At 43.9% G+C, this 17,960-nt stretch overlaps 1 protein-coding gene across 4 annotated transcripts in view; it reads left to right on the top strand.

The window, feature by feature from the left end:
• Positions 1-1,193: 1,193 nt before the first annotated feature.
• The window catches only part of TBXAS1 (thromboxane A synthase 1), a 264,346-nt gene continuing 247,579 nt past the window's right edge, over positions 1,194-17,960 (top strand). Inside the window, exons 1-3 of one of the 4 annotated variants that reach the window (XM_051784698.1) lie at positions 6,684-7,070; positions 9,983-10,161; positions 12,020-12,117. The gene's annotated coding sequence lies outside the window, so the exon portion shown is untranslated. Of the gene's footprint in view, positions 2,299-6,683; positions 7,071-9,889; positions 10,162-12,019; positions 12,118-17,960 lie in introns of those variants that run through there. The other 3 variants (XM_051784696.1, XM_051784695.1, XM_051784699.1) reach the window with 3 other exon arrangements.

The raw sequence follows: 17,960 nt of genomic DNA, 5'->3' as shown, positions 1-17,960 counted from the left end.
GCGAAGGGAGTTTGCAAATAATCAAGCGCCGATGGCACCGATCGCGGCTTCCCAGAAGGAGCGGGAGCGAGCGAGAGAAACCCTCTGCTGAGATTATGTGGGATCTTGTTTAACAACACATTTCAATCAGGAGAAAAAAGGAACAGTCAACAGAAGTTGGTGAAACTCTTCTGTCTTTCCCCCCCCTCCTCTTTATAGAAAAGAGAGGAAGGGGAAAAAAATAAAAAGGCAGCTGATTGAAGCTTTGCAACTGACTGGCTGTGGGGATCATATAATTTGAGCTCATGTTTTACAATAGCATGGAAAATTCCTACCTCTCCCCCTCTCCCCAAATAAATCTTCTATTCCCTCAAGGCATTTCACAATCTGGTTCACTGACAAAAGTTCCAATTTATCTTTTTTTTTTCGTTTAGCTTACTTGCAGTGTAAATATTTAGCGGATGCATTTAAAATAAACATACGTTGTTGCTTTTAGGATTCAGGTTGTTTTTTTGGTTGTGTTTTTTTTTTTTTTAAAAAGGAACCACATCAAAGAAGTGTTTACTAAGTAAGATTGACAGCCTATTCTCTCCCTCCCCTCCCCCCCCCAGCTTTTTTTTTTATTTTAAATGATCCATCTCTCCGGTTGAGCTCGTGCTGTAGGATCACCAATCCGACCAACATCATTTTTGTCCGTGCATACAGGAAAGCAGTAGGTGAAGCTACAGGAGCCCCCATTGCCTGACAGGAGCTTTACAAAGGAAGGTCAGTCATCAGGTACCCATTAGGAGGGCAAAGGAAGCTGAGACTCATGCAAAGCCTCTGGCAAAGGTGGAAACAAAACCTCGGGCTGTGATCCTGCATTAACTGCCGTCTGGATCTGTCTGCCTGGAGCTCCTTGCAGATGAGTAGTCTGGGACTGGACCAGTGAAGACATACTCTCTCTGTGCCTGCAGTTACTGCTGGTCCCCAAAAACGCTGCCTCTTGCTGCTGCTGGTGCCAGCTCAGACCTCTCCCACCGCAGTATTTGATCGCAGCAGGGCTCAACACCCGGCTACTCCCATTGATGTCTCAAGGAGAAGGCAAGAGGTAACTTTTACTTGTGGATTTCACTGAGAGCCAAGTGCTCCTGCCAGCCTGGCCCCTCATCTCGGGGTGCTGCAGGTGCCTACGCTGGCAGATAAAAGCAGGCCAGGGAGCAATGCGTGGTGACCCAGCCGATGGAGCAGGATGGCCATGCTGCGCTGGGGAGGATGTGATTCCCAGGCTCCCGTGGGCCCTCTTGTTAGTAAGGTATTTTCAGTGTTTTGCATGATTTTTCTCCCTACACTGAAAAATGCCTGAAACTACAGGAGAGCTGTCTCATGGCCCATTAGCATTCTGTTTACTGCATGAAGCTGAGGATACATGTTAAATGTGTCAAGGAGTGCCATGCAGGTCTGGTGGAGGTGATTGAGGGCTCCAAGTAGGCTGGGATGGCACTGGAAGACTATGTACAGCAGAGGGAGCAAAACCTGCTCCTGTCTCATCCCTGCTTCATTTTGAGAGTGATCCCGAGACCAACCACGGTCAAATCTTGGAAAGAAATGGTGCTGTCTCCAGCTGGACCACGGGGGAAGTCCAGGCCAGAGGTGGAGGGCAAGCGTGCAGATGGACATGGGCACAGTACTGGAACTTGCTTCTCGCCCCTCTTTTATTCAGCCATGGTAACCCTCAGGGTTCAGCTCTAGCCATGAGTAGAAAATCTAATATTTTCTTGAAACGTGTTTCTGGTCATTGTAATTCTGTGCCACTCTCTTCTTTATGATGGAGAACATGATCTGCTTTCCAAGGCTACTAAAGCTTCTGAGCCCAGCCTACCTCCTTGCCCTTGATCAGAGCAGCAGCCATGGAGCCCAGTCTCAGAGCCACAGAGGAGAAGTGTCGGAGAAAAGCAGAGAACAAAACCAGAGGAGCAGGCTGCTATAGGAGCCAGCTTCACTTCTTGCCATTGCATTGTGCTGCAGCATGGCTCCAGGTTAGTCACATCATCCTTACTGTCCTCGGCTGCAGAATGGGGGCGGGGGTACCAGCCTCTGCTGTGTGAAACTTCACTGATAGGTTTTTTTCCCTCTGTTTCTGAGCTATCCCATAGCCCTTAGGGTCTGCATTAACTCCATGTCCATCAAAGCTGGCATGGCACAGGAACTTAAAACATAAACCAAACCCACTCCTCACCCCTTTTGCCAGAAGAAAAGAGGAAGGGGTCGACAAAGGAGTCTACAGAACTCACTGTGTGTGGCCTGGACATGAAAGTGGTGTCCCTGGCCCTGTGGCTGGTGGGTAGAGCACAAAGGGGGATGCAGGAGCAGCCAAACCTGCGTGTAACATAGGCAAATGCTAAAGCTGTTGGCTTCAAAGCACAGGTTATTCTGCTTCTTTTAGGGGAAAGGTGATGAACTTAATGGACTACTTGGCTGGTCTAGGATGACAATTCCTGATTGCCTCTCAGGTTCAGTATCACCAAGGACATTACAGATTCTCATCTGCTGATAATGGATCCAAAGATAGGAAAACTAATAGGGATATTTTCACCAACAAGGACTGTTCTGATCTTACACGTTTTTAAATGTTGTTGCCAAATGAGGCCACAGTATATTTGGTAAACAAAAACCAGCCCCAACAGGTCCTGACCTCGGCCCAGACTGGCTGTGAAAACCTGGTGCGCAGAGGAAGCTGGCGGTTTGTGGGCACTCAGAGGGAGCAAGGATTTGCCCTGCTAGGCACAGCCTTCCTTCCCAGCTCACACAGGGGCCTCTACCTGAGAGTCTCCTTCAAAGAAGACTTAGGGCGTATGATTGGATCCAAGGTGCACAATCCCTTGCTGCACTTCTCCATTTCTGTGCATAGATGGGGATGCACTCTGGAGGCAGCCCAACTCTGAGCCTACACCCTTCTTTCCATTCTCTCCAAAACTGAGCATCCATGCAAGGATGTTACACCTTAGGCCCCTGAGCTAGAGACAAAACCGTGGTGTGGACATACCTGTCAGGAGCCAGTCATTGGCAGCGCAGCTGCAACAGTCCCGGGACAAGACCGTTCTGCTGGAGAGATCATGGTCCACTCTCTGCAGGCCTGAGACTGCAAGAGGTGTCACTAAAATTTTGAATCCCGAGAGACTTTCCCACCTCAACAGACTACTTCTTCTCTTTGGCCTCTTCACTCGGGAAAGGATGGCAAACCAGCACTGGAGAAGCATATATTAATGTCTCATCTTAAGATTTTTCATTTCTCCATTTGCATATTTGGGTCTCCTATAAACAGAGCCGCAGTCTGAGTGCAAGTACAGCCGTATCACGGAGTATCATGTACCACCAAAGTCGCAGCATCCCCACCCATGTCCACAATGGCTATGGGGTGGTGATGGCAGATACTAAGCCAGGGAAAGGAGAGGTGGCCTTTTAACAGCACTGGGCGGGTACTCAAGGGGGCTCCATTTCTGCTCCCCATACACAAATCTTGGTGGTCTTAGCATGTAACTGACTTCTCCAGAAAGGCATATGGTGTTTGACTGGTGTCTCAGGGGACTGCTGGTAACAACCTCAGCCTATACTTAACTGCAGTGGGAGTAGAAGGGGTTACTGTTTTTTGTTGGAAATGTGAGAGTTTGGGCTTCTCTTTCTTTTCTCTTAGAAATTAATACAGATTTTGGAAGTCAAGATATAAGAAGGAAGGCAGGTGAGTTTTAAAACATTCATTGCCAGTTTAGGGGGGTTGTGTGAATGGACACAAGGTGCCCTTTGGTCTCTCAGAGCCAGAAACACCATGGTGGCATCACCTTCTCTTCTCTGGTACCTCCACCAAGCCCTGGCTTTGCCAAGAGAATGCCAGGGGCATTTGCAGAGGTGCCTGCTGCTGAGATGCAATGTCTTCCTCTTTCCCTCAAAGAAAGCTGAGGGGGTTTGCGGCTCCAGCTTTCTTGGTTAATCGTCCACTGCATTTGTTTCTTTGGAAAGACTGAGCCTAAGAATGTGTTAATAAAAGACTGTAAGTTACATTAAGAAAACAATAACAACATAACAAACCAAAAAAACCCAAAGAAAAAACAGGAGAGAAAGGCTGTAATCACACAAGGTGAGCACATCCCCTTCAGTGACAACCTTTTATACCTGTTTGCCTTCACAGTGGAGCTGGAAGGCAGCATGTTGTTAGTAAGGATCCGGTCCCAAATATTTCATGTTAAGCAAAGGAAAATATTTTCTTAAAACACCAGGGGAAGGTTTCCCAGTGAAATACACACAGATGTTTTCTTTTTAAATGTAAATCAGTGAGGGAATGGACAGTTTAATTAAAAGTAAAATTATTAGGTAAGTGCTCAGGGAATCTACTTTATTTGCTGAGTACACTCACATATTTTTACTGGTGAGTCAATTGCAATTTTTAATTTCTTTCCACTTAAGAAGACCAGCTCAGAGACTAGCCACTGTGATGTGGAATATTTGGGGGAGGATTTTTCCATGGATAGCAGGAGTGTCTGTCCTGTGTACAAGTTGTGGATGGCCAGGCAGTTTGCTATGGTATGTCCATTCCCAGCCTTACATCACTGCTAATCACAGTATCACAGAATATTCTGAGTTGGAAGTGACCCACAAGGATCATCGTTAGCAAACACTCATTATAGGCTGCCTCTGCAGAGATTTTCTCTCACCTGGTGAAAATCCTGTCCCTTGTGACGGGGATTTTGGGTCCTACCAACTCAAACACTTGTGGTAATGGCTGTCTGGGATGCTAAGGGAAAGGGACTATAGTTATAACTGACTTTACACCCTGTTGCTGCTCTGTTGCTAGACTCTGCTCCCTTCAGTATGACCCATCCCTTCACACACAAGCCTTTTTGCAGGCAGCTGTTTTGTGGAAGCCCCTTCCCTCAAGCCCACACATCCCTCTTCAGCATGGCAAATGATACAGACAGACTCCTGAGCACACCAGAAAACAGTCAGCGACAATACGCTGCATACTTGAGTGGGGTTGAGGACTGATGGCTCAGTCATAGCTTAAGTTCAAAATAAGATCATAAAAACCTCCAACAAAATTATCCTGTGCACCATCGAGTTGGACTCTATAAGAACTCAGATATTTTTACTCAGTCTGAACATCAGTGCAGTTTGTGTGATGTGAATGCCTCTTTCAGGGGGTAACAAATGGATTTACGATGCAGACATACAGGGGGATAAGACTTAATTCCCACTATGAAACCAGATGATGCTGATAAAGCCTCAGTGGCTTCAGCAGATGTACCCTGACATAGACAGGAGTGTGGCAATGGACAGATGTTGTGAAACGCTTCAGGTACCACGGATGGCAGAAAGGTGCGATGAAAGCGCACAGCCTGATTAGTGCCCCGGGGAAGGCAGAGATCTGGGTCACCTCATCCAGGCCTACCACCACATATGATCACATTTCTGAACTTTCTTCCCCATTAGGAGTATCACTGAAATAAATGCCCTAAAAATGATGTGGCCTCTCTGTTTGAGGGGTTAAACACAGTTTCCCATCATCGAGCTTTTGCAGTTGGCTCAGGTATTGTCGCAGGGTCTTGGATCCTTTTCTTATTAATAAAAGAAACTTTGAAATATATTAAGAAAAAGTGCTTATCAGATAATGAAATTCTAGCTGTGGTTGTCTTTCAAACAACCAGGGCCATGATTTAATTGGAAGTAATTATAGTCTTTTCTGAAGTATAATTTTTAGGGTATTTTTTCCCCTGACATTTGCAGTGTGGAAATTAAAAATAAAATGATGTCAGAATCACAAGATTTCAATCTGTCTTCAAACAATAATGTGGGCTAGTGTCAGAGGTTTGTCCTTGGCTGGAAGGAGGAAAAACTCACCGAAAAAAATCCTTATGGTGAAAATCGCCAATAGCACCCACTTGTGCGTTTTCTGTGCTCAGAAATTCCTGGGAGACTCCTGCTTACCAGAGCTCACTAGAAAGCCTCCTAACTCTGGTGCAGTTGGAAAGGGCACAACAGCACCTAGCTCCTTAGAGCATCACATTTGTGATGCAGGCTTTGTTAATTATTCCACCGGTAAAGGCTGTATTAAGAGACACAATTAGAGCAAGGAAAAAACTTTTCCCATTCTACACAGCAAAGATTAAATGTAGTCCTTATATCCTGCTAAAAACAATCCAGGGTGTAACAAAGATATTTCCATGCTTCTTTCCCCCCCAGTACTTTTTTCCAATTTTTAAAGAGGAAATTTTTCAAATTATCTCTTTCTAAATTTTGCCCTGTTTTCACTTTGCAATTCCTCAGCTTCCTTTGGTGAAACTACCAGTGCATCCTCTAAACTCCAACTCACATACTCTGCCTTACTTAAAGTGCTATTTCCAAAGGAAGGACAATCTCCAGCATCAACTCAACTTTTTTGGTGGCCATTGGCATCAGCAGGGTCCTGTGGGCAGACCCTCAATTCCTATCAGCTTGTATGGCTCTACTGGTACTGGATGCTACGATGCCCCTGAACACACATGCATCTCTAAATACAGCCACTCAGAAGGAAAGTTTGGCCCAGACTTTTAAATCACATTCTTCAGACTCCAAATAATTTCTGTATGGATACAGACATGCACATGAGGAATTATCTTGCACTCTGAACTCTCTGCTTCTGGATCTGAAATTTTATATGTAATGCCCATTTTAAATCTGTTCCTGAACACCAGTCAAAGGGAAAGGAGGAAACTATTTCAGATTAAAAGGGCAACACGTATGAAAAGAAAAAGCTACATATGAGGCAGATTGTGATTCTACAGCACTGTATAAAGTGCTGTAGAGGAATGTATGAGGGATGGAGAACTGAGGTTCTGCAAAATGTGTTGACTTTTTGAAGAGGCATCAACTATCATTATAGACTCTATGGAGTTATTAACCAGATGATTTACAAGCCAAATTCCTACTGGGCAATACCTGCCTGGTCCACTTACATATCCTACCTCGCCACTCAGCTTTATTTATCCCATTCTCCACTCTCCACCTTAAAAAATCCCATTGCGTGGCATTACCAGCAAAGAACAGCTGTGTTTTGTCTCAGACATGGCTTCAGCAACAAGGTAAGAGATTTCCATCTATTCTTCAGCCTCTGAAACAACCTTTTCAAATAAAGGTATTTTATTAAATGGGGGAAAAAATTATACAGACTGAGGTAAAATTTTGGTCAGGCCTTATAAAACAAACTCAGTGACTTTAAAGTAATAAAACTTTCTGTGGCCCTTAGCCTAAGCTGATCTTCTATACTATACTTCAGGGATAAGTGCAGATGTGCTGACAGAAACCTCGTGGCTTCCAAGCCATGCGCTGTGTAGAGCTTTGAGGGATTTTCTGGAAAGCAACTACTTTTCCCAAGTTAAACATTTTTATCTCCCCTCCCAAAATGTCCAGCAGACCAGCAGTGTTTCAAAGACAAGTACACGTGTTTACTTCCATGACTTTCATGCTGTCAACAGAAAATATTTGAAATTACAGGCAAAGTTTCCAAGAAAGCAGAGATGAAGATTTTCTTTGCTTAGATTAAATTTCCAAGTGCCTTCCAGCACCACTCCTGCCTTTGCACCACTCCCTCGCTCAGCTGGGAGCCTGGAGATCTGAGCCCATGATTTGACCACAGATCTGTTCAGGGACTTGGTGTGTTTAGGCACTGTGGGCCAAGGAGCATATTTGGTACATGCAGTGCCTGCCACAACACAGCACTGAGCTTTGGCGGGATGGGAAACCCTTCTAGTATTTACACTTATTTGACTACTTAATAGACATTATCTCCTTCTCCAGCCCAGATCTCTACAAGAGCCAAACCTGACCATGATGTCCATCACTGTTAATGCTGTACCAGTAGTAATAGCTAAGCTATTGGTGATGAGTTCACACAAGAACATTGTTCCTTGTTGGTTAGCCACAGCCTGTGACTGTGGCTTTAACAATTGTGATGATCAGGTCTTGTCTTGGGACCCTGCTGCCCACCCACTTCTGTGCTGAGAGAGCTGAATAAATATTTACTACTTCTCAAAATAACACCCAGACACACTCACCCTTACCACTGCAGAGTAGTTCATCTAATTGAAATAAGAACATAAGTAAACTGTTTGTCAAGGCGGTTTATTAGGAAAAGATTGCTGTGTCAGGAGCTCCCTCACCGCGAGAGATGCTGTGTTGTCTCTCTTAATATTTAATGCCATTTTAATAATATTTCCTAGTTAGGGGGGCAGGCTGATGCTATAGACTAAAGGCCAAGCCTGCCAAAGTGGGGAGGAATAAAAGCTGGAGGTCAGCTTCACTCCATTGACTTCCCCACCTGGAGGCTAGACAAAGAGCAATGTTGCTCTCCTCAGCCACGCCCAGGTCCTTCTCTCAGCAACTTTATTTCAGATTTGTTGATATTGCCTTTCCTTACTCAGAATGACACTTCAAAAGGTTAGGGCCACATCCTGAGGTGGTGGAGATGAGAAACCCACATTTTTCCTTTGAAAAACCTATTTCTCCTTGCAATGCTGCTCCAGTTGGGCTCGTTAATCAAACAGGACCATAAACTACTGAATTTATCCCAAGCTTGTGATTACATCTGCAGCTACAGCACTCTTGCCTGTCTTTGGCAAGTCTTGTTTTGGAAACCTTTGGGTTAAACTCAGAGGTGTTTTATCTCAAGGAACGGGGAACTGCAGCTTAAGCATCAAAGGTCCCAACTAGTAAAACTTCCAACAATGCTGCCTCTGCCCTCCAGCCCTCACAGACCTACCCTTGGCTGCAAAGCTGCTGCACGAGGGGGTGCCCCAGTCTCTACATCATTCCTCCAGAATTCTGGCAGCAATGCCCAGCTCAGGCTCTTCCTTGTTGTGAAAGACTCCTGGCTGAAGGACCGTGGAGTCAGAGCCTCTGAAGCTGCTGCATAATAAGCTGTATTCTTTTTCTAAACATCACTAGACAGTTCAATAATAATTACATGAACTTTGTAATCAGCCAAACCAGCATAGGCATCTACTGACCTACACGTAGCATTTGTGAGTAATTTTACATAAAGGGCAGGTACTTTTGTACTTAGTGCACAGGACTTGTGCACAAACAGCTACAGAAGGAGGGCCAATTATAAATAAACCATCCTTAGTTGTCACTTTGCTGTCTCTGACTTCCCACGCATTCAAATGGTGAGACTGATTCATTTAATCTTACTCTAAAGCAGCAAGCCACAGAGGCAGTTTCCCGACAGTTGCTTAAAAAAGTGTAGCTCAGCTCTCTTAAATTGTCTTCCCTTGTATTATATTTAGACATTGTGATTAGAGTATCTGTCACGATATGCTTTAACTTTGAGGCAGAAGCTCGAGCCGCTTTCTGAAAGCAAACGGAGATGCTCCCAGGAACCAAAAGGGCATGAGTGCCGGGTTTCAGCGTTTAGGAGCAGAGATGTTCAGTGCTGCTTGCACTGCCGGCTCCCCCGGCACAGCCAGCCTTATGAAACCTGAGTTTTCAAATAAGTGCAACATTATTTACCACAATGAGACTTCTGGGAAGGGTGGAGGCAGTGAAAGACTTAGTGGCTGTTTCCAAGCGTTTTAGCAATATCAGCTGAGAAAATTTTATGATCTTCCCTTCTCTCCTCCTTCCCTCTTGTCCCCCCCAAACCTGGCTATTCTTGTCAAAGACTTGGATGCAAAATCTGGACAATCCTGTCATATGAACATGGCTTTTACACATTTGTGTCACTGCAAAGCAGATTATAATGACTACACTTCATTCATTTTATTCTAATTAAGTCAGTAGAGGTTTCAGCTAGATACAAACTTGATGTGCAGCTCTGCCCTTGACAAAGAGAATACCTGAAAGCTCTTGTTTTGCTAAATATGCTATTTAATATTTTCTAATGCTTGGATAAAACAGTCAGTGAATGTGGAGCCTTCCACATTGCTATATTATTATGGAGGAGGTTACTAGAGTTACACTGAAGGAGGTTTCCTTGTTCTGTGACTTGCTTTGCCAGAGCACTTATCAGATACTGAACTGTGAGTTCACCTGCTGACCACTATCTGTGATGAGAAGACCCCCAGATTCTATCAGACTCTCAGCCACTGCTCTGGCTGCAGGAGCTCTACAGCAGCCTAGCAAATATGACCAAAATCTGGCAGACAGGACAAGGTGAAAGACCCTCTGGACCCTAAGGTACATGGGGAGACAGGGAGGGTTCTGTGTAGAGGGGGAATGGTAGGGAGCAGATGGCATACCGCTGTTGCCTGTTGTTAACCTGGAATAAATGCTGCTGTGGAATTCAACACACTGAATTAAAAGGTGAGTTTCTCCCATGTGCCATGTATAGGATGCCTGTCTCCTCTAGCTGATCCACAGAGAACTGTAAATCTTTTATTGCTTCCACATACCCTCATAGAAACTTGTGCTTTTAATTTAATGTGTAGAAAACTTGAAGTCCTACATCCAGATCTTAATGTTCATCCAAATATGATTGGATTACCATTTCTTTAAGATCTGCTATATTCTTCTTCTTTCAGATAAAAATGTCGTGCTAGAAGTTTTCCATCATCCCTGTGTCTCTAGAGAGAATCTTGGAGACTTGAAGGTGACTCTTCTGTGAAATGGTCTCAATATAATTCCAAAAATACTTCATAATTTGGAGTCTGCTCCTCAACCTCCAGCAGAGATCAAAGAGATCCCAGAAAAAAATTAAGCAACATCCATTCCTAGGAGCTGAGCCTTTGGCTATAATGAATCAATCAACTACCCTTTTATCGGCCAGATATATATTGACTTGGGGCATTTTGGAGCCAAAGGCTAGTGTAATGCTGCTGGTTTAGGCTTTGTTTCCATCAAAATATTGAGTCCAAGGAAAGATCTTTGTTTTCAGTGTTTTTTACATCTTCTTGTTATTTTCAGCTTCAAGCTTGCTTGGCCAGTTGGGTATGAAAAGCTTGTTTTTGCTTCCTAGTGGCAAGATCATCTGTTGATGGTATGTATGAGGTGCTAATTACTATCTGTCATTGGTATTTATGAGGTTCAAATTGCTACAGGAACTAAGTGCCATGTACAATATTGAGAGAAGCATAAATGTTATTGAGTGTGGATTCTGCTCTTCCCACCCTAGTGCTTGGACCCTTTGACTTGAACACCTTGTCCTCTCCCTCACACTCCTTTTCATACTTGCGAAGCATCTGAAAAAAGTGAGTTCTGTGCTTTGCTGTGAAGCGACCCTGGCTTGTGAGTGAGTGAGCTTGGGAGTGGCCCATGGCTCCATCTCAGAGCATATCTGTCCCTCATGCCAGCAGGTGACCCAAGGCACTGGCACTGTGACCAGCAGCACTGGGAGCAGAGCCCACAGAGCCTGGGTCTGCTTTGCCTGGAGCCTGCACGCCAGCTGTTGTTGAATTGCTTTCCATAGGATATCTTCTAAAATCCAGCAAACTGTGGCAACTGGGAGAGCTGAAATCAACTGAGGTGCTGCTTCCCAGCCTGTGCACAGTCACGGAAGGTGTACCAGTCAGAGAGCATGGAAAGCTTTGAACTATTTGGACCAGGAGCTGCTGAGAAGCAGAGAGCTTCTAGAGCCTCGCTGGCATTAATGTGAAGAATTTCTTGTGGCTACTGCTACTAAAGAGACACTTTGCTTCTCAGACAAACTAGATCCTTTGACCAACTTGGCCACAGCTGTGGCCAGAGATTCAGTCTCAGCCTGATTGTGAGAAAAACAAATACCTGCAACTCCATTTCTACCACTACAGAGAAATTAATATGATCCCACAAGAAAGTTGATTTGAGATGAAAAAAATGCAGGTCACAGTAGCAGCTAATTCCCAAGAGGGACAGGCACAAACTTCTTTAATGTGGATATTGAAGGGGACGTATTTTGTTTCTATTATTACTTGATTATGGGAGACTAAAGGGAAATTTTTTCACAGCCAAAGAAGTATTTGAAAAAAGTTTTTAAAACATGAAAATTAAAACAAAAAATTAGGAAGGATATTGAAATGAAGCATCTGTGTAAAACTTTTTCTTCCTTCTTTTTGATCAGTTCTGATGGTTCTAATTGATGTCCAAGGAGAAAGCTGGAAATGATTTAGAGATGAAGAAGAAAGGAATGGTACTGCCATTTAGAGATGAAGAAGAAAGGTAAGCCCTGCCTATGGGACAGCAACCCTGGGACACACCAAAAATGCTTGAATAAAGAAGGTGCCATGAACCAACATTTATCTCCTGCTTACTCTAACAGCTATTTCCTTACCCTCAAATTTTTAGGAATGAAAAGCTGTAAGGATCACTAGTTTCACTAGGACTTTTCCTTTATATATCACTGCTCACTCAAGACTTTCAGCCCATTACACAAATTGCAGTGACGTGCTTGGCAGGAGCCCTTTGAAGCACATACTGCCGTTCCTGCCAGCTTGGTTTCCCCAGCAGAAGAGCAGTGGTTGAGGGAGATGAAGGGATGGAACTTGCAATGCTGGGATACCCTGAGCTGGTTTAAAGGTAAACCGGCAGGGGAAATGAACCCAACTCAAAAGAGAGATTATAAGTCAGAATAACAATTTGATAAAATAATACAATAAGTATGATTATACAGACAAACAATTTGTTTTAACCCACAAAACCAAAATGTATAACCCAGCACCCTGGGGCATGAACAGAGTGGTGTTCTTTGGGCCCCCTGAGTCCAAAGTAAAGGGAGAGGGGGAAAACCTGTTGGTGAGAGTGCTGTTGCAGTCTGGTCAAGAGTGGTGATTGCAGTCCAGTTGAGGGTGGTGGTTGTAGTCTGGTTGAGAGTTGTGGTCTGCAGTCTTCCTCTGGATCCCACGAGAGGTTAAAAAAGTTCCAAGACTCCAAGATTATATATTCTTCAGTTCAGGCAGGAATGCCCAGTACTTCCCTCAGGGCAGGAAGTTCACAATGGGTATGAGGTGTGAGGACAGGGGGCACCCTCCTCTCTCACAGGCCTCTTAACACCCAGTTTATAGCCTGAGGAGTCAGGCTGCTCTGGGCAGAGGGTGTAAGTAGTCTACTGATAACAGTTTCTGGGAAATGGCATGGAATGCTATAGAATACACAGTTTTGGGTTACACCCATACAATGATGAACTGGTACCAACTGTTCTAACTAGGACATGCCCTCACTTTCCTCACCCTCCCAAGTTGTTCGTGCCTCCCTTGCTTTGCCCCCCCCCAGGTTTCTGGCCTCATAGCCCACCTGAGGCCAGGCTCTGTAGGGATGACAGCTCATTGCCAGATGCTGTGGTGCACTAGGCAAACAGGGAGTGGGCACCCAGCAGCCAGTGACCAGCAAGCCAAGGATCCTATCCCTCGATTGCTGAGGGCTGCTCCATAACGCCAGTAGATTTGCAGAGAACAAGCAGAGTTGGAGTCAGGTTACACTGACTCCCAAGGACCAGGCAGCAGCTTCCCATGGAAAATACATGCCCACGTAAATAAAGAGGGAAATAATTATAAGGGAGTAATTAACTGAGCAGAAGTATAAATGGAAAGCAGAAGCAGAGCTGAAAGACAGAAAGAAAAGAAAAGCGTTTGAGCTTTTTTGTAGATGCAGAGGCTTGCATTTTGCATTTAAAGAAATAGAGGGAGAAATTTAAATATGTATTTAGGAAAAAAATTCCAATGGGAAATGTGAAAAGAACCAGAAGCTTTTGCGAGGCAGCCTCTGAAGAGACAAAGCTATAAATGCACAAAACCAAATATCAACCTCTGCTTCTTAAACAATAAAAAAACCAAGTAATTTGTTCATTACAGAGTGAAAGTAAACTTCTGGGAAAGCACCTGATGACAGTGCTGGGAATTCCTTACCCTGTCACTTTTGCTCCTGTCACTGGGCAGTATGAGGTAGTTATTAGAAGTGTTATTTATTCCAAGAAACATTGCGTTCCTTTTTTTCTCACCACTACTTTGCTTATAGTCAGGTGTATTTGTTGAAACATGCTCAAAGCCCTGAGTTGCACTAACATCAGTGTCCCAGCGTCATCCACTCAGCTGGTCAGTGGAAGGATGAAAGACTCCTATTCAGTGAGAGACCCTTCCTTCCCATAGAATCATGGAAGGGTTTGTGTTGGAAGGGACCTTTAAACGTTATCTAGTTCAACCACCCTGCCACAGACATCTAGATCAGGTCACTTCATCTAGATCAGGTCACTCAGAGCCTTATCCAACCTGACCTTGAATGTTTCCATGGATGGGGCCTTTGTCACCTCTCTGGGCAACCTGTGCCAGTGTTTCATCACCTTCATCATAAAAAATTTCCTGTGTATATCAAGTCTGAATCTACACTCCTTTAGTTTAAAACCATTACCCCTTGTCCTGTTGCAGGCAATTTGTCACCGAATTAAAGTCACCGCTATCAAAATCATTCTGGATCCAAAAGAGAGGAATAAATTTGATTGTACTTGTAGAAATGTATTTGGGGCAATGCTAAAGAGCCTGGACCAGCTGCTTCTTGCTTAGCTCTTATGTAGGCAACACCTACATGGATTGAAGTTGTGGATGGCTGAGTGAGGGCCAGCTGTGCCATGAACTGAGATGGAGATGGAGGGGCTGGTGTTTGGAGACCACACTATGTTCCTCTGCCTGGCATACTCCAGAGTCCCCAGAGACAGGAATGTCAGGTACGTGCTGCCTGTTTTCTCCAGCCTGGTTAGGAGATAATGGGAGTGACACTGTAGGGAAAAGATTCAGGCAATGTAATTTAAAAAAAAAAAAAGGAAATAAGGTAAAAACTCCTCCATGATTTTGTGGGTCTTTGAGCATGCTGGGTAGTGGGGCTGGAAGTGGGGAAGCACAGAACACAGACAGACTGTATTAATTTGATAAACTAGAATGACTAGTGTATTTTGACACTCCATCACTGCAACTAGCTTTTGGTGAGACAGGGTCTTTGGCCAATGCTGTTTCTAAGGAGGATTTCTCTGTCCTTATGCTTACCCTGCCTACTAGCCACATGAGAGCTGCACTGTTTAACCCTCCTTCCCCTCATTTGTATTCCCCATTCCCACACAACCCATCGGCAGTGTAGCATTACTCCCCTCCCCCAAACTTTCCCTCGTTCGGTTGGTGTCACCACAAAGGAATAGATTATTACTGACACTGATTCCAATTTAATCCTCCCAATAATCTGATTTTTCCAAGCCTATTTATATCCTTGAAATGACAGTAAGGTTTAAAGTGATACAAATATCTGAGCCTAAGCGCTGGTACTATCCACACCAGTCTGTTCCAGTTTTGACCCTCCAGAATAAAGTGTAACCCCAGATATTATTTGATAAATCCCTTCCCAAATGTTTGTAGAGTTAGACTGGTCCTTGGTTACTCTTTTTGACTAGCTTTTTCACATTACAGGCTTACTCTCCATTACACTGGCAATAAGCTGAAGTCCCAAAATAAGTTTTAAAGCTCATATAAATGTAGAATTTCTTTTCCCTTTGTGGATTTTAATAACTTTCTAGTGTCTGGAAATGATCAAGAAGTAAAGCTTTCATAGCAATGTAAGAAGTATAAACCCACTCTAGTTTGTTATTTCATCCAGCAACTTGAGAACTTTTTTTATTTTCCTGGGCTTTAAGGTGATCAGCCAATGTTTTCTCCCATCCCCATTCTCCTTAAGAAGCTTATTAATGTTTTACATTCAAAATAAAGACAAACCAATCTGAAAACAAAGCCATACTTAGGGCTGCACATTGTAAATGTGCTTGCTGGACTATTTCCACTATTTGTAACCAATTCATTTTAATATTGCTCCTACTTCTTGCTAGATCTGCAGAACTTCAGCTCACACATAGCCCAGGAGTAGTTCAACCAGAAGTCAGCAGGTTTTTGTTCTTTTTCCCCCCACTCTTATAATTCAATGCACTGGCTTGTTTATATAACCGGATCCTTTTGTTTCTCCAAATGGGACTTGGCTATTTCACTGAGCGACAACACCCGTGGTAGGTGATGGTCTGTTTTTTCCAAAGCAAAGACTTCAGTTTTCAGCAGAATTTACATTCCAGTAATAAATATTTAAAGGAATTATAATGGAACTGAAGTAAAGAATGTCTCTCTGAAACACACACACACATGTATACACACACACACAGACAAGCACACTCACAGTCAATTAGTCTGGGGTTGCTCTGATGCAGATGGTGCCTCTGTTCAACTCCTGAAGTAGTTTGCTTCTCCCATTAGAAAACTTGGCCACTTCAGATTTTTAATACCCCATAAAAAGCTTATAAAATGTTATTCTTTATTGTCTATGTAGCAGATCATTCAAACATCTATGTCAAAGGCATTTTCTGCAGCAGGCTCTCTATCTGCCCCTCAAATAAATGAAAGAAAGAATACAATCTGTGCTGATTTCTTGCTGTCCTTTCTCAGGTATGAGCTTTAGGATTTTCAATCATCTCTATTTTATTTTGCAACAGACTAAAATAAATGACACCAGAATGGCAGTTTTGGAACATAACAGGACTACACAACTACCTTTTGGCTTTAAATGTGTAGTCTACTCTAAAGCAAATAAGACACTGATGTACTTTTTTATTTACAAAGCTTGTATTTGTCCCTGTGGGCATAACACCAGGTGATGTCTTACTTAATGATGGTGAAGATTGTATATATGACATAAACAAAAGAGCTGCTTTTTAAAAATACTAAAAAAAAAAAAAAAAAAAGAAAATATTCCAGTTCTTTTGAGGAAGTAGAATGAATTGACTCCAAAAAGCAGAATAATGAAAACCAAAAGGCAAAAGCAGGAAGAATGTGGCATAAATATTGGAGTTACCTGCAAATGTCTCCCTCTGCAAACCAGACAGTATTTATTCTGTACAGTTTTATCCTTATCTTTTCATTTGCATTGAATGGTGCCCACAGTAGTAGCACTACAGCTAGCTGAGTATAATGCCCACTGATCACTGCCCACCCAGGAGGTATCAGAGCCTCCTTGTCCCTTCTCGTGCCCTGGACTGCCTCATTCCATGAACAGCTTCACCATGAGGAGGCCTGTTACCCGTGGAGGAGTTAAAGGGCTGTAAGGCAAGAGGTTATGAGGGGTGGGTTACATTTGGGTTTTTTTCATTCCCATGTCTAGGGCTAAGCAGCAAAATAGTACTTCTCCATTTCCACCCTATCTCTGTTTTTTCACCTTTGAAATCTGGTTATTCTTAGCTCACTAGGTTTAATTTGCTGACCTGACATGAACATATCCATCTTTCATGTTGATCCTGGCTTAAACTCAGCAGAAACAGAAATAAGAGTGGAAAATAACCCGTCTGACAGCTAGAGACAATGATACTGAACCAGTTTAGGAGAAATGGAGGGTGGTCACAGGTATGTGGAAGGTCTCTGTCAGCTCAAGGTAGTCCACAGCTAGAGAACAAAAGGGTGAGTGCCTGTGGACATGAGTGAATGGACATGCACACACCAGTGGAGAAGCAGGGATAGATGCTTTTATAGTCATCAGCCCTTATTGCTGGATTCAGCTTTCTGCAGGCATCGGTGCAAGGAGGCAGCCCTGGAAGAAGTTTACCTTACTCGAGAGACACCTTTGGAATGGATCAGCTGGCCAAGAGGGGGAATGAGAAAGACCTCCTGCAGGAAAGGGGAGATCCATCTAGGGTAGAAGAAGCTCCTCCTAGGAGAGGGGCAGGCAGGGATGGAGGCAGGAGGGCCTCCCACTTCTACAGCACACTCTTCCCATGCCAGCCCTGCTCCATCTGCTGGCAAGAACAATGTGGAGCCTCTGCCGTTTGCCCGCTGGGATCCAGCCCCTCCTGTCCTCCCCCTCAGCCCAGATTCTGTCCATGTCTTCATTTCATCTGCCACAAGTGGCAAGGGTGAGAAGAGCAGAGCCTTCCCCAGGCACAGGAGGGACAACAACCCTTACTCTTGGATCCTAGGACAAGGAACTGCTCTCCCATGAACTTCCCTCTACTTTAGCCTCTAACATCTTGTCAAAGTTACAAATGAAGTATTGTGCAC

The sequence above is a fragment of the Manacus candei genome, unplaced genomic scaffold (assembly GCF_025592945.1).
Source record: "Manacus candei isolate 608988 ecotype Guabito, Panama unplaced genomic scaffold, ASM2559294v1 h1tg000018l, whole genome shotgun sequence".
Classification (NCBI taxonomy): domain Eukaryota; kingdom Metazoa; phylum Chordata; class Aves; order Passeriformes; family Pipridae; genus Manacus; species Manacus candei.
This window is presented reverse-complemented; position numbering and strand designations above follow the sequence as displayed.